The following is a 23,311-nucleotide window of genomic DNA, read 5'->3' on the forward strand; positions in this document are numbered from 1 at the left end:
TATCAAAAAATATGGGGGATTGGAAATGATGCAGACAATTACATTGGAAGCAACATTCTTTCCGCAATATTAAGCTGATCCACCCCTTAAAAAAAAAACTAAAAAAAAACACTAATGTTTCAGGAGTAGATAAAGATAATTCATTAGTGGTCGCTCTGGCAACACACAAGCATTCCAATGAAAAGTCTATAGTTATGTCAAAAAACATGTGTTTTTATGAGGAAGTTTGACGACTAAAGAGCTGGATTGAAGCTAGTGTGTAGATTTAATCTAGAAATATGTAGTAGATACAGCCCTTATGGGACTACCATGTAGGTCTCACTGATGTTCATTTTGCACAGTTGAGTGGTTTCAAATTATGGTATTCATCTCATACAACCAACAGGCTCAGCAGAAGCGAGGGGGATGGGAACCATATCTGTCCAGCCGCGCACTGAGGCAATTAAATACTGAGAGGTTTTAAAAAGGAAAATCAGTCATCAACTCAGAATTGTGACACACAATTAATTAGGTCGCCAATGAATAGACGCAGTCAACAGATCAACATTCTTCATCAGTGATCTAATAAAGCTGATCAGAGGTTGGACGTGGACAGATCACAGGATCGCTGAAAATCAACAAAATACATTATGGTCCATGAGCATGTCCCTTAAACTGGGAAAATGTCTGACTTCCAGACTTCCTAATATATGTTGTGCAATATTTAATTGTAGTAATGTATTTCTATTGTTGATAACCCATGTGACTCGGGCCCTGGCAAACATGACCCTTGATCCAAATTTGGTTGTCCCTGTTTGGAATTCCAGGTATCCAGGGTGACCAATAGTGCCTGTTTACACTTCCAATGTTCTTTACAAAAGCAGCCATTCCTCTCATCAGGCAGAGATTCGCAGTGGGAGAGGAGAGGGAAAGACCCCAATGCCTAAATGGGTAAGGTTACTTTTATTAGTATGTTTTCATGTTGTTTATTTATCCTTTAAATTATTCTGAAGTTGGACAATACAGACAAAGGAGGGAGATTCAAATGATTTTTCCTGGGGGTCAGGCCCATTTCAGTGAAGAGAAATCTGTTTCTGTTTAAACTTTCAACAGAGAAAACACACACACACACACACACTATACTTAGTTGAGTTTGCAACACTTCAGTGACCAAGGACTGTTCGTGCACCTAACAAGATTATAGAAGAAAGTGGAGGATATGACTTTCATTGTGGTGCATTGTGAGGCAAATCAACTGTGGGCAACCCCACTGTGTTAGCTGGGTTCTCCTGCTGCTCTGAATACTCACTCACTCAGTGCTGAGGGAGAAGTGGTGCACAGGATCCCCATAAATCAACTGAGCCTGCCTGGTGCTAAAAGGCTTCTCTCTCCTACTGTGGAGTTCAAATCTACCATAACCTGAATCATACTGTATGAGACAATGACTAAAAGACAATGACTATAAGACAATGTCAAACATTTATTAAGGTTGAGTAATCTATAAGTGAGATCACTCAATGAATGCAGGCAGCTTTCGAGTTCAGTAAAAGGGCTTTGGCTGCCGTGTGATTCGCTGAGCCTATGTCTTGCTGGGAGTGTTGCAGCTATAGAGATCCTGTTAAATTGCTAAGTATTCTAATTCCTAATTCTATGGTTGCAGCATTCATCACCATGGCAACTCACCCTTGGTCATCCCGATGTTTATACATGGTTGATTTTATGGTTATGATATCCATACGCAACTGGTGACTTATGTTTCCCTTTGTCTTAGCACACAAAATTCTGAAAATGTTCATATTGTTTTGTTGATTAGTCAAGCACCAACTGCCATTTGAAAATGCTATTCATATGATTGATATAACCATTGGTCAAGAAAAATGCATGAATACCATTAGTATATGGATTTTCCTCAATGTACCTCACATATTCATGCATCCTTTGAACGTGGATACGATTTCCTCAACTGGTTTTTAGCTTTGTAAGACCATTCCTGGTCAGACTCTGGCCAGGGTAGCTCTCTGAGACTTCTGAGTTCCTCTGCTAGGTGGAGGAAGAGACTGAAGTTAATGTTAGAACCATCCATACCCGGGCTCTCATGATTGAGCACCTGTTTCCTTTGAATAAGTCATGTTGCCTTTTTTCAGATTTTTTTTTTAACAACAATAGCTTCAAATGGGCAAGATGCAGCTGGAATAACAACTGGAAGGAAGTCTTCACTTTGAAACAACCCTATAATTTAGGTTACCTTCTGAAGATTAAGTGATGTGTTTGAGTGCATATTATACAGCAGATAGTGTCAATATTGATTGGATTTTTGTGTTTAGCCAATTGACACTTTGAAAATGTATTATTTATTCACACAGTGCATTCATTTTGTGTATTTAAATGGTGAATATGTCATTGCAGTGCACAGGATATAATTATGTTCTAAATGTATTATATATGTATTATCATTTAGAATTAGCACTTCTTGGGGATATTACAAATTGACCTTATTACCTGCGATGAGCCTTACGATGCTATGTCAGAACAACCTGAGAGACACATGGAGAAATGCATGGCTTTGTATCGAGGGAAACACAATCCTGCAGTTTGAAGAGAGAACAAAGGGGAGTCCCCCAGAATTCCCTGCGTCATCTGCTGGACCTGCCTGAGAAAGAATGCAGCAAGGTCCCACTCCCCTCATTGTTTATTCAGAGGCACACCACCCTCCCAGGAGTCATAAAAGGGAGGCAGTCCTTTGTGAGGGGGACCAGAGCAGATTTACTGCCAGGGGTTTCTCCACAAAGGGCTGTGCCACTGTCACAACAGGAGTAGATCAGGAGCTCTCCCTTTCACACAGTGTGATTTAACACCACGATTCACACAGCTACTGGTGCCTCTCTGGCCATAGACTTTTCACTGGGGCTTTTAGTGTCACACACACTCACTCACCAGACGTTCACACACTTTCAATGAAAAGCAGTAAGCGCTCTGCGGCTCAATTCTTAATAGCTGTGACTGATGTTTGTGTTTTTCCAACTGCATTTCCTAAAATGTATAACCTTGATAACAAGCTTCAGAGTTTAATATTTTTGTTTACATATTTTGGATTATCTCAGAAATCGATTGATTTGAAGTGATGCAGGGAGAACTGTGCAGTGGGGTCACAATGGTATGTGAGTCTGTGCTCTCTGGAGTTTCATGGTGAATTTGTCTCAGGTGACACTTTATATCGCCTGTTGGAGATGTCAGACTGAATTAAGATGCATATGCAAACATAAGGATGATAAATCTGTCCAAGTGATGTTTTTATGAGCCAAAAGAACCACCTGATATGCAAGTAGCCCCAATATCTCCCGAAACACAGATGTAACAAAATCCTGTGAGAAATCATTATGATGCGATCATGTGACCATTTATTAGAGCTACACCAAAGAATCAAACTTAAAATGGATGTCATCAATTAGAATGCATTTAAATCCCTTTGAACCACACTACACTCCCACTTCCTCATATTGAGACTTGAAGACACAGAATGACAAGAGGCTAAGTGTGTAATAAATGAGGTGAACAGATGGCGTGGTAATGAATGAGGAGTGCTGTACTCCTTAGTGGTCTAATGGTGCATCTGTCATTGCATTGCATTGCAGTGACTAGTCCAGGATTGTTAGATGGGGTGTAACGGCAGTTGTCTAAATGCCTTTATGAGTGCCATGCCTGCTGTGCTCTTTGGGCTCTGTCCGATAACTTCTGGGTTTGGTTTCTTCAGCCAGTCAGTTTTGATTTCACCACTGTAACTTCAGAAGCCAGCCCTCCAATCTCAAAAGCAGCTTGGGTTCCAAACAGCACTGGTATTAAGACGCCTTAACAAAGCAATAAAGTCTGGTGGCAAAACATATTTAAAGTGGTAAAAAAAATATATACATAATAAAAAATGTTTTATGGAATATAAAGTATATAAAATGTACAGTACCAGTCAAAAGTTTGGACACACCTACTCATTCAAGGGTTTTTCCTTATTTTTACTATTTTATACATAGTAGAAAAATTATGAAGACATCAAAACCATGAAATAACACATATGGAATCATGTACTGTAGTAACCAAAAAAGTGTTAAACAAATCAAAACATATTTTATATTTGAGATTCTTCAAAGTAGCCATCCTTTGCCTTGATGACAGATTTGCACACTCTTGGCATTTTCTCAAACAGCTTTACCTGGAATGTTTTTCCAAAAGTCTTGAAGGAGTTCCCAGATATGCTGAGCCCTTGTTGGCTGCTTTTCCTTCACTCTGCAGTCCAACTCATCTCAAACCATCTCAATTGGGTTGAGGTCGGGTGATTGTGGAGGCCAGGTCATCTGATGCAGCAATCCATCAGTCTCCTTCTTGGTCAAATAGCCCTTACACAGCCTGGAGGTGTGTTGGGTCATTGTCCTGTGAAAAACAAATGAAAACCAGATGGAATGGTGTGTCGCTGCAGAATGCTGTGGTAGCCATGCTGGTTAAGTGTGCCTTGAATTCTAAGTAAATCACAGTGTCATCAGCAAAGCACCCCCACACCCTAACACCTCTGTGCTTCATGGTGGGAACCGCACATGCAGAGATCATCCATTCACCTACTCCGTCTCACAAAGCCATGGCGGTTGGTACCAAAAATCTCAAATTTGGACTCATCAGACCAAAGGACAGATTTCCACTGGTCTAATGTCCATTGCTTGTGTTTCTTTACCTAAGCAACTCTCTTCTTATTATTGGTGTCCTTTAGTGGTGGTTTCTTTGCAGCAATTCGACCATGAAGGCCTGATTCACTCAGTCTCCTCTGAACAGTTGATGTTGAGATGTGTCTGTTACGTGAACTCTGTGAAGCATTTATTTGGGCTGCAATTTCTGAGGCTGGTAACTCTAATGAACTCTGTGCCTTCCTTTCCTGTGGCGGTCCTCATGAGAGCCAGTTTCATCATAGTGGTTGATGGTTTTTGCGACTGCACTTAAAGAAACTTTCAAAGTTCTTGAACTTTTCCGTATTGACTGACTTTCATGTCTTAAAGTAACGATCAACTGTCATTTCTCTTTGCGTATTTGAGCTGTTCTTGCCATAATATGGACTTGGTCTTTTACCAAATAGGGCTATCTTCCATATACCACGCCTACATTGTCACAAACCAACTGATTGGCTCAAACACATTAAGAAGGAAAGAAATTCCACAAATTAACTTTTAACAACGCACACTTGTTAATTGAAATGCATTCCAGGTGACTACCTCATGAAGCTGGTTGAGAGAATGCCAAGAGTGTTTTCAAGGCTGTCATCAAGGCAAAGGGTTGCTACTTTGGAGAATCTCAAAAATAAAATATACTTAGATTTTGTTAGCAGTTGATGTTACTCTTCAATAACACAAACCCCAAAGCAAATCAGGGGGAGGAAAATAGGTGTATTCAAAGAGAACAAATCATGCGTGGAGGTAGATGGTAGATGTTCATGCTCCCCTGTCCTCAGTGATCCTCTGAGGACAGGGGGACAGGATGTAGTTTTATAACCCAGCCCTAGCCTGTGGTTGACCAATTAGAATTCCTTGCAATAAAACTGGGCCAATGGCCAAACAACAAGTACCCTATTTCAGATTCAATGTATAAACAATGAGAACTTGCCATGTAGCTATGAGTCCCGGACTGAAATTCCTCCTGTGTCTCTGACCCATTGATATCACAGAAAAAACCCTATTTCCATTGATCGTTAATTCTAGTCCTCTCGTCCTCTGCATTGCGTACTTATCTTTGACATATTCTTACAATTTGTTTAACACTTTTTGGTTACTACATGATTCCATATGTGTTAATTCATAGTTTAGATGTCTTCACTATTATTCTACAATGTAGAAAACAGTAAACATAGAGAAAAAGCCTTGAATGAGTAGGTGTGTCCAAACTTTTGACTGGTACTGTATATAATGAACATTTACAAATATATATGATGAATGAAGTCCCTCATATAGCACACACTCATTTTCAAACATGTCTGACATTTTACTCCACAGCTTGACGACAGAGGGGCCCATATGAGCCTCAAAATGTAGCACACATTGATAAGAATGTTATAGCAGTTTACTTGCGGTCAACCTTTGCATTCAGGTCTGACAGTTTTATTTTGAGCATACAAAGTTGCAAATGTTATGAGAAAACAAACCACATGTAAAGGTAACAGTTTCCTCTTGCGCACCATGGGACTTTTCTTCAATGGTACCTTAAAACAGGAGGCGTTTTTCTTTTACTTATACAAATGACTCAAATGTCAAAGCAAATCTGTGAAGAAAGGCTTTCTCACCTGCGGAGATCCACCTGTCTCTCCCCAATATCTCTCAGGTTACCCCATACCGTTGACCTGAGACAATCTGGCATAGCAAACTGACCTCTTCTGACATCTCCTATTACATACCCACCCAGGGCTATACTGGACATGAAAGCCCTGCCTGCTGTTTATGTGGTTTCTTTTTTTGGTTTCTATACTAGTTTGGTAATGGGAGGCATACCTCATAGGTCAAAGGCCCTGGTGACTTCATGACCCTTCATGACCCTACACATTCATTTATCAAATCACAATTCTGGACAGTAACACAGAAAAATAGGCTATAATTCTTGATGAGGATGCATAACATACAGTACAGCACATAGGGCACTATCAGTCGCCTTTTTTTATGTCACAAAGCCATGAATTAATTTGCCACCAAATTTGGTAAATTGCCAACATAGATAAAGATAAATAATTTCTAAGCACATCTTCATTTACAATAGCAATAAATTCAGTTGCATATAGCATATGAAACCGTAGACTTAAAATCTTGTATTCTGTATGCGTGGCTTGATGGTTTTCTCATGGGCTGATACCAGCTGTATGACCGCTATCATTAGCTTTTTTTGGCACTTCCTCTCTCACTTTACCTCAGCCTCCAGCCTGGTATCAACACAGCCTTAGAGCTCTATAGCAGATTCAAACAACACTGTTGGAGAATCTGCACATGCCTAGACTATTAATAGAGATGCTGGTTTCACATCTGTATTTGACTTAACAATTCATAGGCCCACAGCAGTTTTCTGTATTGTTCTTAAACCAATTATCATAAAATGTGAGCCATTCAATTCTAAGCATATACAGTAATTATATTCAACTGGCCTGTCAATTCTGTGACATTACATATTTATACTGTACAGTTATTAATCATTGCTCAGAAAATATCACTGTAAAGGGTAGTACTGTACACAGAGTGTACAAAACATTAAGAACACCTTCCTAATATTAAGTTGCACCCCCCTGTATTGCCCTCGGAACAGCCTCAATTTGTCGGGGCATGGACTCTACAAGGTGTTGAAAGCGTTCCACAGAGATGCTGGCTCATGTTGACTCCAATGCTTCCCACAGTTGTGTCAAGTTGGATGGATGTCCTTTGGGTGGTGGGCCATTCTTGATACACGTGGGAAACCCAGCAGCGTCGCAGTTCTTAACACAAACCAGTGCGCCAGCAACCTACTACCATACCCTGTTCAAAGGCACTTAAATATTTAGTCTTGCCCATTCACCCTCTGAATGGCACAGATACACTATCCATGTCTTAATTGTTTCTAGGCTTAAAAATGATTATTCAACCTGTCTCCTCCCCTATCTCTGCACTGAGTGAAGTGGATTTAACAAGTGGCATCAATAAGGGATCCTTGCTTTCACCTAGATTCACCTGGTCAGTCTACGTCATGGAAAGAGCAGGTGTCCTGAATGTTTTGTACACTCAGTGTATGCCTGAGGTGAAGATGCACAGACCATGCCGGATCAATGGAATCTTAGAAATACCTACACTGAAAACTTATTTGACTCATGCTTCACTGCCACTGAGCCAAATCACATTCTCCCAGGTAATGTAGCGTAGCCGCAGTTGTGGTGTATTGGGGTTGTGCAGCAGAGCATCAACGGAGTTGTGTGTGTTGATATGATCACGTTCTAGAAAAATGGTTGAACTGAATTCCTGTCTCCCGTTTCATCATTGTTGAATTGTTATAAAGACATGGTTATGAAATCCACGAGACATAACAAAAGATTGGCGACGAGTAAGTCTGAACCTACAGTGACAATTCTGTCTGTGTCACGTTCCTGACCTGTTTTCTGTTGTTTGGTATGTGTTTATTGGTCAGGGCGTGAGTTTTGGGTGGGCAGTCTATGTTTTCTGTTTCTATGTTGGTTTTGGGTTGCCTGGTATGGCTCTCAATTAGAGGCAGGTGTTTGACGTTTCCTCTGATTGAGAGTCATATTAAGGTAGGTTGTTCTCACTGTTTGTTTGTGGGTGATTGTCGTCCGTGTCTGTGTCTGCGCACCACACGGGACTGTAGCGTTTGTTCGTTCGTTTGTTATAGTCTGTACCTGTTCCTACGTGCTTCGTGTTATATGTAAGTTCTTATGGTTTAGGTCAGTCTACATTCGTTTTTGTTATTTTGTATTTCTAAGTGTTATTTCGTGTTTCGTCGTTTTTGTTTAATAAATCATTATGAATTCACACCCCGCTGCACGTTGGTCCAATCCTTGCTACTCCTCTTCGGATGAAGAGAAGGAGGAAGCCCGTTACAGTCTGGAAGAAGTCCGTTTTTACAAGTTTAAAACAGTTATTTTCCATGGTACTGTCTAGGCTAATGTTAGCACAGTGTATTGATAGCAGTGGCAAGTGCATCGTCAAGCTAGCTAAGAGAGAGTTAGCATTGTCATGGATGGCAGAAAATGATTCAATATGGACATCGGAGCGGGAAATCAATGTGGTTAAAAAGGGAGGAATATACAGTGAGTAAAGGAAAGGAAAATGTATTCAACTGTGAAGACGAACATGGGAAGGAAAAAAAACTGCTAAATGAGCGAATTTGAGGATGAAACGCTAGTGAGTGAAGTGAATGAAGATCCCGTGACTGAGGAAACTCTTGCTGTGGTTGAGGACAATATTGAAGTGAGTGACAAACAGGAGCCTATTGAGAAAAAAAATGGCTGGAATTGTTGGAAACATTTGACAGTTTGATGAAAGTATTGAGCAGTGGAGCTCATATACAAAACGGTTTGAGTATTTTGTTCTTGCAAATGACATTAATGAGGACAAAATTGTGTTAACAATTTACCTCGCAGCCTGCTACAGCCAGAGAGGCCCGGTAATAAGATGTATGGGGATATTGTGGAAATACTGAAATGGCACTTTTCCCCCGAAACCACTAGTTATTGCTGAAAGGTTTAGGTTCCACAGAAAAAAAATCAGGAAGAAGGAGAATCAGTGACAACATTTGCTGCTGCGTTAAAGAAACTATCAGTGCACTGTGAAGTTAATGATGTTCTAAACGACACCATTAGAGACAAACTAGTATGTGGGGTACGGAGTGAAGATACGCAGAAGTAATATGATCTTGACAAAGACCATTGAAGTCAGTGTGTCCATGGAACTAGCAGCTAAAGAGGCTCAGCAGTTAAGTTCATCAGGAAAAGTGCATAGACTTGCAACTGAAAATCAGAGACAGGGAAATCAAGGCACATGCTTCCGCTGTGGCAAAGTGGGACATCAGGCGTCTACATGCTGGTGTAAGGACATGGATTGCAGAGCCTGTGGTGAACTATCACCGTGAGAGTCCTCACTGATGTCACAGTTCAGTTAAACGCACAAACTGAAAAGCTGCCACTCTACGTCGTAAAAGGAGACTATCCATCACTATTGGGACGTTCGTGGTTGGAGAAAATCATACTGGACATCACTACAACGACACATGGAGACACAGACCTATCCTCCATGTTAAAGAAACATTGAGGAGTCTTTAATGGAGAACTGGGTAGTATAAAATATATTAAAGTGAAGATTAGCATTAAGCCAGACAGCAAACCAAAGTTTCCTTATGCTATCAGACCAAAAGTTGAGGCTGAATGGACGCTTTAGTCAAGAACAAAGTACTGGAGCCGGTCAGCGTGAGTAAATGGGCGACACTTATCATACCAGTCCTCAAGAAGGATGGTGGAGTCAGGATATGTGGAGACTTTAAAGTCACAATTAACCCGAGTTGTCCGCTGAGCAGTATCCACTGCTACATATCAACAATCCTTTTGAGGACTTAGCTGGGGGTCAAACGTTCTGCCAAGCCTATTTGCAGATGCACGTGGATGAAAAGTCAAAGGAGCTGCTGACCGATGTGATACACAAGGGGCTCTTCAGGTACTGTCGTCTACCGTTTGGAATCACAAGTGCTCCAGCACTGTTCCAGAGGGCGGTGAACCAGATCTTGAGTGGATTGCCAGGAGTACAGTGCGACCTGGATGACATCCTCGTTAGTGGGAAGGACAAAGAAGACCAATTGCATATGGCAATTGATCTTCTTCAATTCGGTAAATGGCACTGTATGCTCTTTTCAAAGAATGGATCCCAGTCGGTTCAGGGCTATGGGATACAGGGGGTCGAGGGTGGTCTGCCGGGCATTGGGATGACAAGCCATCTCGAGATGAGGCCTTTTAGCGGGTGGAATAGTAGGGACCAATTGGAGGTTTACTTAGTAGAAATGCAAATATCATGGTACAACTATATAGACACTCAATCATTATGTTACTTTTTAATAGTACGTTTACAAAAATATATTCTGATTAAAAGAATGAAAGGTGTGTCTCATTATGGTAAGTGGTGAAATAAGTATAGCCAGTTACAATTGTAATGGCTTAGCAGATAATAAGAAAAGACGATCAGTATTTACCTGGCTAAAAGAGAAGGATTATAATATCTATTGTTTACAGGAAACCCATTCAACAGTTTTAGATGAAGTTTTGTGGAAAAAGAACTGGGGGGGCAAAATATATTTCTCCCATGGGCAAAGAAATTCAAAAGGGGTGATGGTTTTAATTAACAATAATTTTGATCCAAATGTGCAAATTGTCCAAACAGATCCTCAAGGTAGATGGATTATTTTAAATATGTTATTGGACAATAAACAAATATGGCTTGTTAACCTATACGGTCCGAATAATGATGATCCAAGCTTCTTTGAAAATATATATAAGAATTTATCAACTCTACAAGCAACACTAGACTCTATTATTATAGTGGGAGATTTTAATACGGTCTTAAATACCTCTATAGACCGGAAAGGAAATCACACTACAAACTATCACCCTCAGGCACTTAAGGAAATCATGAATGTCATGGATATATTGGAATTAGTGGATATATGGAGACTTAAATACCCTGATTTAGTGAGATATACATGGCGGAGGCTGAATCAAGCTAGTCGTCTTGACTACTTTCTTATACCATTCTCTCTGGCACCAAAAGTTAAAAAAGTGTTGATAGGGGACAGAATGCGGTCGGATCATCACATAATTGGCATATATATTTCTCTTACAGAATTTCCACGTGGGCGAGGATATTGGAAATTTAATCAAAGTCTACTAGATGATAAATTGTTTAGAACTAGGACAGAAGATTTTATAACTGACTTTTTCAGACATAACATAGGTACAGCAGATCCCCTTATTGTATGGGACACTTTTAAGTGTGCCTTTAGAGGCCATGCAATTCAGTACTCATCTATAAAACAAAGGGAATTTAGATCAAAAGAGTCCATATTAACAAAGGAAATTGAAGGACTAACAGTACAGTTAGATAGCAATAAAAACGGTACCATAGAGGCACAGAATAAGTTAGAGGAAAAACAAAAAGAAATGGAGGAACTTATTCAAGAAAGATCCAGTGTAATATATTATAAAAATAAAGCGAACTGGATGGAATATGGGGAAAAATGCACCAAATTCTTTTTCAATCTTCAATATAGAAATGCTACCAAAAAAAATGTATTAAAACTTGTTACAAATGATGGAGTCACGCATGATTCACCAAATGATATTTTGAAAGAGGAAGTAAAGTACTTTAAGAATATGTTTTCGTTTCAGGCTCCTCCATCTCCACTAACTGAAACTAATTGTATGGATTTTTTTCCTATTAATAATGTAAAATTAACATCTGTACAGAAAGACTCATGTGAAGGCCAAATTACAGAGGAGGAACTGCTTGATGCAATTGGGGCCTTTAAGGATGGGAAAACTCCAGGGCTGGATGGCATACCAGTGGAAGTATACAAAACTTTTTTTGATATACTCAAAGGACCATTATTAGCTTGTTTTAACCACTCCTATATAAATGGTAGATTATCAGACACGCAACAAGAAGGTCTGATATCGTTATTACTGAAACAGGACCCAAGTGGTATATATAAAGATCCAGTCCAATTAAAAAATTGGAGACCTCTTACACTTCAGTGTTGTGATGCAAAAATCCTAGCAAAATGCTTGGCGCATAGAATAAAAAAGTTTTGTCAGATATTATTCATCCTAATCAGACAGGTTTTTTACATGGACGATACATTGGAGATAATATAAGGCAAGTACTGGAAACAATAGAACACTATGAAATATCGGGGACACCAGGTCTGGTTTTCATAGCTGATTTTGAAAAGGCTTTTGATAAAGTACGACTGGAGTTTATATATAAATGCCTAGAATATTTCAATTTTGGGGAATCTCTTATAAAATGGGTTAAAATTATGTATAGTAACCCTAGGTGTAAAATAGTAAATAATGGCTACATCTCAGAAAGTTTTAAACTATCTAGAGGAGTAAAACAAGGTTGTCCACTATCGGCATATCTATTTATTATTGCCATCGAAATGTTAGCTGTTAAAATTAGATCAAACATTAATATTAATGGATTAGAAATCCGTGGCTTAAAAACTAAGGTGTCATTGTACGCTGATGATTCATGTTTTCTTTTAAAACCACAACTAGAGTCTCTCCACGGCCTCATAGAGGATCTAGATACCTTTGCTATCCTCTCTGGATTAAAACCAAATTATGATAAATGTACCATATTACGTATTGGATCACTAAAAAATACACATTTTATATTGCCATGTAGTTTACCAATTAAATGGTCTGACGGAGATGTGGACATACTCGGTATAAAAATCCCAAAAGAAAGAAATGATCTCACTCCAATAAATTTTTATAGAAAGTTAGCAAAAATAGATAAGATCTTGCTACCATGGAAAGGAAAATACTTGTCTATTTGTGGAAAAATCACCCTGATTAACTCTTTAGTCATATCACAGTTTACCTATTTGCTTATGGTTTTGCCTACACCTAGTGACCTGCTTTTTAAATTATATGAACAAAAAATATTCCATTTTATTTGGAACGGCAAGCCAGATAAAATTAAAAGGGCCTATTTATATAACGAATATGAATTCGGAGGGCAGAAATTATTAAATATTAAAGCATTAGACCTCTCACTAAAGGCATCAGTCATACAAAAGTTATACTTAAATCCAAACTGGTTCTCTAGTAAATTGGTACGAATGTCTCATCCTATGTTCAAGAAGGGCCTTTTTCCCTTTATTCAGATTACACCTGCTCACTTTCGGTTGTTTGAAAAGGAAATAATCTCCAAAATATCCTTATTTTTTAAACAAGCCTTAGAAAGTTGGTTGCAATTTCAGTTTAATCCACCTGAAAGGACGGAACAAATAGTACAACAAATATTGTGGTTAAATTCAAATATAGTAATTGATAAAAAAACTGTATTTATCGAAGAAATGTTTAAAAAAGGTATAATTTTTGTGAATGATATCATAAATAGGACTGGTGGAGTTATGTCACACATGCAGCTAACACAGACATATGGAAATGTCTGCTCTACCCAAAATTACAACCAATTAATTGCAGCATTACCACAAAAATGGAAGAGGCAAGTAGAAGGGGAAAAAAGTAAGGAACTTGTATGTCGGCCCTGTATTAAAGAACATAAATGGTTAAAGAAAAGTGTGATAAATAAAAACATATACCAATTTCATTTAAGGACCAAAAAACTGACAGCTGTGCCATATAAATTGCAAAATAGTTGGGAAGAGATTTTCGATGTACCCATTCCATGGCACATGGTTTATGAATTGATACGCAAAACAACGCCGGATTCAAAACTTCGAATTTTTCAATTTAAATTACTGTACAAAATTCTTGCAACTAATAGAATGTTATATATATGGGGTATACAATCTTCCCAGCTCTGCAGATTCTGTTGTGAGGAGGCAGAGTCATTAGATCATTTATTTTGGTATTGTCCATATGTAGCTCGTTTTTGGTCACAGGTCCAGGAATGGCTGAAGAATTGCAACATTTGCCTAGAACTAACGCTACAGATAGCAATACTGGGGGATTTGAAAAGCCATAGTCAATCAATCAATAATATAATAATTATTTTAGCAAAAATGTTTATTTTTAATTTACAATCTGTAGAAGCTATGAGAATAGGAAGGTTCAAATCTTTTGTGAAGCATCACAGCACAGTTGAAAAATATATGGCAAATAAAAATCCGAAATGGATGATGTTGGAAGATAGATGGGAAGGGTTGAGTGGAACTGAAGGGTGGGACTAATAACAAGATAAACAATGTAGGGCATACGGGATCTGTGAAATGTGTATAGGTGCGGAGCTTTTGTGAAATAGCACAGTTACAAGTGGAAATAAAATTGGATGGACAACAGAAATAGAGGAAGGACTAAGAACAAACAAGAGAGAACTATTATAAAGTAGTCTGTGTCTGTAAAATAGGTATAAGATGTATAAATTGAAGGTAAAAGCAGAAGTGTTTATTAGTTTACTCCAATTGGGGGAGCGGTGGTAGGGTTGCGGGGAATAATAATAAAGGTATATTCTTTAAAAAAGTATGTATGTCTATATAGGTATGTGTATGTATATATGTATATATGTATGCATGCGTGTATGGATATATATATTTACCCCCCAAAAATATGGGGGATTGGAAATGATGCAGACAATTACATTGGAAGCAACATTCTTTCCGCAATATTAAGCTGATCCACCCCTAAAAAAAAAAAGAAGAAAAAAAAAAGAAAAAAAAAGAAGACCATCTCCAGAACTTGGATGCGACCTTACAGAGATTGACAGACTATGGACAGTGAGTTTGTAAGAACATACGTGCATTCTTCCAACCATGGGTTGAATACTCCGGACATGTCATCACCCTATCCAAGGTCAAGGCTATCTTGGACGCCCTAGCTTCTCAGAACGGGAGCCAACTACTTTCTTTCCTGGGCTTACTATGGACGCTTTATCCCGAGCTTAGCAACAAAGCTGAAGCCACTGCATCAGTCGCTTTGTCAGGACAAAACATGGTAATGGACTAAACAATGTGAGGAAGCATTCATGAAAACCAAGGATGCACTCCTGAAACCTCAGGCACTGACACACTTTGACCTGTCATTGCCCATCCAACTAGCTTGTGATAGTAGTCCATATGGTGTGGTAGCAATCTTGTCCCATATCATGCCTTCCGGTGAAGAGAAGCCGATCGCTTTTGCATTGAGGACATTGAACGAAACAGAAAAGTAACTAGTTATGCACCGATAGAACGAGAAGCCCAAGGGATACTTTTTGGAGTGCGCAGGTTTCACCAGTATCAGTATGGGAGGAAGTTCACCCTTCTTACAGATCATCGTCCACTAAGGGGTATCTTTGGACCGTATACTGGGATTCTGTCACTTGCTGCAAGGAATATGCAAAGGTGGGCTTTGTTGCTGTCAGCACACACCTACGACATCAAGTACCGCAAGTCAGAACTGCACTGAAACGCAGATGGACTTTCCAGATTACCACTACCTGTGGTCAAACCAGAGTCACGCCAAGTGGACATCTTCTACTTTAGACAAGTGGAAAACGCACCATTCACTTTAACATAAGTGTGGAGAAACGCCAGAAACGACCCGTGTTTTCTGATGTGATGGACATTATCATCAAAGGTAAAGCTGCAGGAGATGCTCCGGACCTGAAACCTGAGCTGTCGGGTTGTCTGCTGTGGGGAGGAGAGTTATCATTCCGCTTTCGCAAAAGAAACCAGTGCTTCAACAGCTACACTCAGGTCCTTGTGGAATGGTTCACATGAAGGAAATCGCACGAAGCTACTTCTGGTGGTCTAGATTGGATGGAAGCATTGAGGAGAAAGCATTGACTTTGCAGGTCCAATCAAAGACAGAATGTTTTTCATGGTCATGGATGCTTATAGCAAGTGGCCAGAGGTTGCAATCATGAGGTCTACGACTACTGAGAAGACCATTGAGAAGATTGGAGAAGTGTTTAGTCGGTTAGGGTCGCCACTCCAACTTGTTAGCGACAACGGACCGCAGCTAGTGTCCCAAGAAATGTCCATGTTCCTACATGTGAATGGCAGACAGCACATCAGGTCTGAAATGTATCATCCATCTACCAATGGGCTGATGGAGAGGTTCCTACAGACCATGAAACATGCCTTGAAAGTGTCTTAGGGTCAAGGGACGCTTGAACAGCTTTATGCTATCCTACAGGAACACGCTGCATGCAAACACCAAGGCTTCGCCTGCATCGCTACTCGTGAAAAGAGAGCTACGCACAAGCTTAAACCTACTCAAACCTCAGAACGCAAAAGAGACGAAGTGCGAAGTCAACAGAAGAGTCATGTCATACATTGTGAACTGAGAGCAAAGGACAGAGCTTTCAATCCTGGAGAAACGGTCTAGCTAGGAACTACCTCAATGGACCAACGTGCGTTCCTGCTACAGTCATTGCTCAGACTGGTCCTGTGTCCTACACTGTTCAACCTGCAGAGGACGTCATCTGGAGAAGGCACACAAATCAGTTACTGTCACACCGACAGAACCACCAGTCGTGAGTGGTCCAGAACTGTTGCTGGGTGACCCTTTGACCCAGCAGTCATCACCTGGGGGCTCACAGTCAAATTCTCAGGACATTGACTCAGCTGCATCCACGCAAGTGTGTGACGAGACTGTGACACAGGCTACTTGCATGCCTACACCTGTGACAACGCCACAGTCTAAAGACATTGTTATTGAGAGTCAGATTGACCGCGGTTACCCTAAGAGATAGGCGGGCACCAAGACGCTTGGACTTGTAAGAGTTCATAATTGTTGTTCATAATGGGGACAATTTGACTCAGAAGCTATACAACAAGTAATCTGGAATTCTTGTTCCTGACTTAGAATGGTCATGTAATTGACTTTGTGTTTCACAAGATTGTAGTTTGAGAGGATAAAGAATCAAGTTCCTTAGTATTGGAAGTCAATATCCTGCTTTATTACAAATATAAAGCATACATTGACTTGATGGAAACTATTTTTATATTTTTGTTGAGTAAATGCTGAGCATAACGCTACATACATACATTTTTTTATTTTTTTATTCACCTTTATTTAACTAGGTAGGCTTGTTTAGAACAAGTTCTCATTTGCATCTGCGACCTGGCCAAGATAAAGCATAGCAATTCGACACATTCAACAACACAGAGTTACACATGGAGTAAAACAAACATACAGTCAATAATACAGTAGAAAAATAAGTCTATATACAATGTGAGCAAATGAGGTGAGATAAGGGAGGTAAAGGCAAAAAAGGCCATGGTGGCGAGGTAAATACAATATAGCAAGTAAAACTCTGGAATGGTAGATTTGCAGTGGAAGAATGTGCAAAGTAGAAATATAAATAATGGGGTGCAAAGGAGCAAAATAAATACAGTAGAGGAAGAGGTAGTTGTTTGGGCTAAATTATAGATGGGCTATGTACAGGTGCAGTAATCTGTGAGCTGCTCTGACAGCTGGTGCTTAAAGCTAGTGAGGGAGAAAAGTGTTTCCAGCTTCAGAGATTTTTGCAGTTCGTTCCAGTCGTTGGCAGCAGAGAACTGCAAGGAAAGACGACCAAAGGAGGAATTGGCTTTGGGGGTGACCAGTGAGATATACCTGCTGGAGCGCGTGCTACGAGTGGGTGCTGCTATGGTGACCAGTGAGCTGAGATAAGGAGGGGCTTTACCTAGCAGAGACTTGTAGATAACCTGTAGCCAGTGGGTTTGGCGACGAGTATGAAGCGAGGTCCAACCAACGAGAGCGTACAGGTCGCAATGGTGGGTAGTGTATGGGGCTTTGGTGACAAAACGGATAGCACTGTGATAGACTGCATCCAGTTTGTTGAGTAGAGTGTTGGAGGCTATTTTATAGATGACATCACCGAAGTCGAGGATCGGTAGGATGGTCAGTTTTACGAGGGTATGTTTGGCAGCATGAGTGAAGGATGCTTTGTTGCGATATAGGAAGCCGATTCTAGATTTAATTTTGGATTGGAGATGCTTAATGTGAGTCTGGAAGGAGAGTTTTCAATCTAACCAGACACCTAGGTATTTGTAGTTGTTCACGTATTCTAAGTCAGAGCCGTCCAGAGTAGTGATGCTGGACGGGCGAGCAGGTGCGGGCAGTGATCGGTTGAATAGCATGCATTTAGTTTTACTTGCGTTTAAGAGCAGTTGGAGGCCACGGAAGGAGAGTTGTATGGCATTGAAGCTCATCTGGAGGTTAGTTAATACAGTGTCCAAAGAGGGGCCAGAAGTGTACAGAATGGAGACGTCTGCGTAGAGGTGTATAAGAGAATCACCAGCAGCAAGAGCAACATCATTGATGTATACAGAGAAGAGAGTCGGCCCGAGGATTGAACCCTGTGGCACCCCCATAGAGACTGCCAGAGGTCCGGACAACAGGCCCTCCGTTTTGACACACTATCAGAGAAGTAGTTGGTAAACCAGGCGAGGCAATCATTTGAGAAACCAAGGCTGTCGAGTCTGCCAATAAGAATGTGGTGATTGACAGAGTCGAAAGCCTTGGCCAGGTCGATGAATACGGCTGTGCAGTAATGTCTCTTATCGATGGCGGTTATGATGTCGTTTAGGACCTTGAGCGTGGCTGAGGTGCAACCATGACCAGCTCTGAAACCAGATTGCATAGCGGAGAAGGTACGGTGGGATTCGAAATGGTCGGTAATCTGTTTGTTAACTTGGCTTTCGAAGACCTTAGAAAGACAGGGTAGGATAGATATAGGTCTGTAGCAGTTTGGGTCTAGAGTGTCACCCCCTTTGAAGAGGGGGATGACCGTGGCAGGTTTCCAATCTTTGGGAATCTCAGACGATACGAAAGAGAGGTTGAACAGGCTAGTAATAAGGGTTGCAACAATTTCGGCAGATAATTTTAGAAAGAGAGGGTCCAGATTGTCTAGCCCGGCTGATTTGTAAGGGTCCAGATTTTGCAGCTCTTTCAGAACATCAGCTATCTGGATTTGGGTGAAGGAGAAATGGTGGGGGCTTTGGCGGGTTGCTGTGGAGGGTGCCGGGCAGTTGACCGGGGTATGGGTAGCCAGGTGGAAAGCATGGCCAGCCTTAGAGAAATGCTTATTGAAATTCTCAATTATAGTGGATTTATTGGTGGTGACAGTGTTTCCTAGCCTCAGAGCAGTGGGCAGCTGGGAGGAGGTGCTCTTATTATCCATGGACTTTACAGTGTCCCAGAACTTTTTTGAGTTAGTACTACAGGATGCAAATTTCTGTTTGAAAAAGCTAGCCTTAGCTTTCCTAACTGCCTGTGTATATTTGTTCCTAACTTCCCTGAAAAGTTGCATATCACGAGGGCTGTTCGATGCTAATGCAGAACGCTACAGGATGTTTTTGTGCTGGTCAAGGGCAGACAGGTCTGGAGTGAACCAAGGACTATATCTATTCCTAGTTCTACATTTTTTGAATGAGGCATGCTTATTTAAGATGGTGAGGAAGGCACTTTAAAAGAATAGCCAGGCATCATCTACTGACGGGATGAGGTCAATGTCATTCCAGGATACCCCGGCCAGGTTGATTAGAAAGGCCTGCTCGCAGAAGTATTTTAGGGAGCGTTTGACAGTGATGAGGGGTGGTCGTTTGGACGCAGACCCATTACGGATGCAGGCAATGAGGCAGTGATCGCTGAGATCTTGATTGAAGACAGCAGAGGTGTATTTGGAGGGTGAGTTAGTTAGGATGACATCTATGAGGGTGCCCATGTTTACAGATTTGGAGTTGTACCTGGTAGGTTCATTGATCATTTTTGTGAGATTGAGGGCATCAAACTTAGATTGTAGGATGGCCGGGGTGTTAAGCATGTCCCAGTTTAGGTCACCTAGTAGCACGAGCTCAGAAGATAGATGGGGGCAATCAATTCACATATGGTATCGAGGGCACAGCTGGGGGCAGAGGGAGGTCTATGGCAAGCGGCAACAGTGAGAGACTTGTTTCTGGAAAGGTGCATTTTTAGAAGTAGAAGCTCGAATTGTTTGGGTACAGACTTGGATAGTAATACAGAACTCTGCAGGCTATCTTTGCAGTAGATTGCAACACCGCCCCCTTTTACAGTTCTATCTTGGCGGAAAATGTTATAGTTAGCGATGGAGATTTCAGGGTTTTTGGTGGTTTTCCTAAGCCAGGATTCAGACACGGTTAAGACATCCAGGTTGGCAGAGTGTGCTAAAGCAGTGAGTAAAACAAACTTAGGGAGTAGGCTTCTAATGTTAACATGCATGAAACCAAGGCTTTTACGGTTACAGAAGTCAACAAATGAGAGCACCTGGAGAGTGGGAGTGGGGCTAGGCACTGCAGGACCTGGATTAACCTCTACATCACCAGAGGAACAGAGGAGAAGTAGGATAAGGGTACGGCTAAATGCTATACGAACTGGCCGTCTAGCACGTTCGGGACAGAGAGTAAAGGGAGCAGGTTTCTGGGCTCGATAGCATAGATTCAAGGCATAGTGTACAGACAAAGGTAAGGTAGGATGTGAGTACATTGGAGGTAAACCTAGGCAATGAGTAATGATGAGAGAGATATAGTCTCTAGAGACGTTTAAACCAGGTGATGTCATCGCATATGTAGGAGGTGGAACAGCATGGTTGGTTAAGGCATATTGAGCAGGGCAAGAGGCTCTACAGTGAAATAAGACAGTAATCACTAACCAGGACAAGTAATGGACGAGGCATATTGATATTAGAGAGAGGCATGCGTAGCCAAGTGAACATATGGGTCCAGTGAGTGGTTTGGCTGACTGGGGACACGGCGATTCAGACAGTTAGCAGGCCGATGCTAACAGTTAGTAGGCCGGGGCTAAACAAGCTAGCAGTTAGCAGACCGGGGCTGGCAAGCTAGCAGTTAGCAGACCGGGTTAGCAAGCAAGCAGTTAGCAGGGGTTAGCAGTTAGCAGACCGGGGCAGGCAAGCTAGCAGTTAGCAAACCGGGGCAGGCAAGCTAGCAGACCGGGGCAGGCAAGCTAGCAGTTAGCAGACCGGGGATAGCAAGTTAGCCTTTGGGGGATGTCGCGATGGGGGTAAGTCTGTTTTTGCCTCTTCGTGTGGTGACGTCGATAGACCAGTCGTGGAATTAGTAGGGTTCCAGGTAGCTCTAGGTAGCTAGCAGGCCTAGCAGGTTAGCAGAATGGGCCTTCAGTGGGCGTCGCGCCTGAGTGGCCTGTTGGAGTCCTCGGGCAGATTATGACGGTATTCTAGTCGTAGAGGATCGGCGGGGTTCCGTGCCCCGTACGGCAGTAGAAGGGGTCCGGATATTGTAGCCCAGGAGTGGGCTTCGGTGGTAGCACAGGAGCCCTAGCCGGGCTAGCTTCAGGCTAATTGGTGCTTGCTCCGGGATGGAAACATACATGCACTGTACTATTTGTTCTACCTCATGAGATAACTGGATTACATTAGTAAAGAGACTTGCCTAATGGTATCTTGCTTTGCTCTTGTGATCTCCATTATTGTAATCCTTGTGTTCTGACACATCTTTGCTGTAACCAGTAATGCTTCCATTATAATGACCTGGCTGGCATAGGCGCCTCCCAGTCATAGGCACCTCGCCCCTCTCGATTGAATTCAAAAGGCTTTATTGGATTGGGAAACATATGTTTAAAGTGCCAAAGCAACTGATATGGATAATAAACAAAAGTGAAATAAACAAAAAATGAACAGCAAACATTACACTCACAAAAGTTCCAAAGGAATAGAGACATTTCAAATGTCATAGTATGGCTACTGTACAGTGTTGTAACGATGTGCAAATAGTTAACGTACAAAAGGGAAAATAAATAAACATAGGTTGTATTTACAATGGTGTTTGTTCTTCACTGGTTGCTATTTTCTTGTGGCAACAGGTCACAAATCTTGCTGCTGTGATGGCACACTGTGGTATTTCACCCAAAAGATATGGGAGTTTATCAAAATTGGATTTGTTTTCAAATTCTTTGTGGGTCTGGGTAATCTGAGGGAAATATGTGTCTCTAATATAGTTATACATTTGGCAGGAGGTTAGGAAGTGCAGCTCAGTTTTCACCTGATTTTGTGGGCAGTGTGCACATAGCCTGTCTTCTCTTTGGAGCCAGGTCTGCCTATGGCAGCCTCTCTCAATAGCAAGGCTATGCTCACTGAGTCTGTACATAGCCAAAGCTTTCCTTAATTTTGGGGCAGTCACAGTGGCCAGGCATTCTGCCACTGTGTACTCTCTGTTTATGGCCAAATAGTATTCTAGTTTGCTTTGTTTTTTTTGTTAATTCTTTCCAATGTGTCAAGTAATTATCTTTTTGTTTTCACATGATTTAGTTGTGTTGCTGTCCTGGGGCTCTGTTTGTGTTTGTGAACAGAGGCCAAGGACCAGCCTGCCCAAGGACCAGCTTGAGTTTGATAATTAGCGGGTATTGGCCTAATTCTGCTCTGCATGGATTATTTTGTGTTTTACGTTGTAGGACATTTTTGCATATTTCGGCATGCAGTCTCAATTTGGTGTTTGTCCCATTTTGTGAATTCCTGGTTGGTGAGCGGATCCCAGACCTCACAACAATAAAGGGCAATGGATTCTATAACTGATTCAAGTATTTTTAGTCAGATCATAATTGGTATGTCAAATTTTATGTTCCGTTTGATGGCGTCTCTCAGATCGTTCACAGCTTTTGGGAGTTACCTGTGGCGCTGATATGTAGGCCTAGGTATGTATCGTTTTTTGTGTGCTCTAGAGCAATTGTGTCTAGATGGAATTTCTCTCTCTCTCTCTTTCTCACTCTCTCTCCCTATAATCTTTGACTAGCTGAAATGGGGACAGATTTAGCTTTGAGGTCTCTACAATGCCCACATTGTTTTGTTCTCTGCAGTGAGAATAAGGCTCAGGTCAGTTCAATCTGTAAACCATCTTAAAGGCATGATCAAACACAATATTTTGTGAATGAGAAATAGGCGGCAAACATTCCATTGAAACATGTTAAGACCATGTGTGTTTGATATGTGTGAACAAATGTACACAGGGTTGGGTTATCAATAACTTTTTTTAAAGTATTCATTGAGGCTAAAGTACACTCTACTCATCAATAATATTTTCTTGCAGGACATGCCAACAAACTGTATTCACACCTTTGTCCAACAGAGAG

At 41.1% G+C, this 23,311-nt stretch overlaps 1 protein-coding gene across 1 annotated transcript in view; it reads left to right on the forward strand.

Annotated features, from left to right (window-relative positions):
• The first annotated feature begins 875 nt into the window (after positions 1 to 875).
• LOC120058250 (integrin alpha-6-like) overlaps positions 876 to 23,311 on the forward strand; it is a 58,346-nt gene continuing 35,910 nt past the window's right edge. The window contains exon 1 of the mRNA XM_039006772.1: positions 876 to 930. The gene's annotated coding sequence lies outside the window, so the exon portion shown is untranslated. The remainder of the gene's footprint in view (positions 931 to 23,311) is intronic.

The sequence above is a fragment of the Salvelinus namaycush genome, chromosome 13 (genome assembly GCF_016432855.1).
Source record: "Salvelinus namaycush isolate Seneca chromosome 13, SaNama_1.0, whole genome shotgun sequence".
Taxonomy (NCBI): Eukaryota; Metazoa; Chordata; class Actinopteri; order Salmoniformes; family Salmonidae; genus Salvelinus; species Salvelinus namaycush.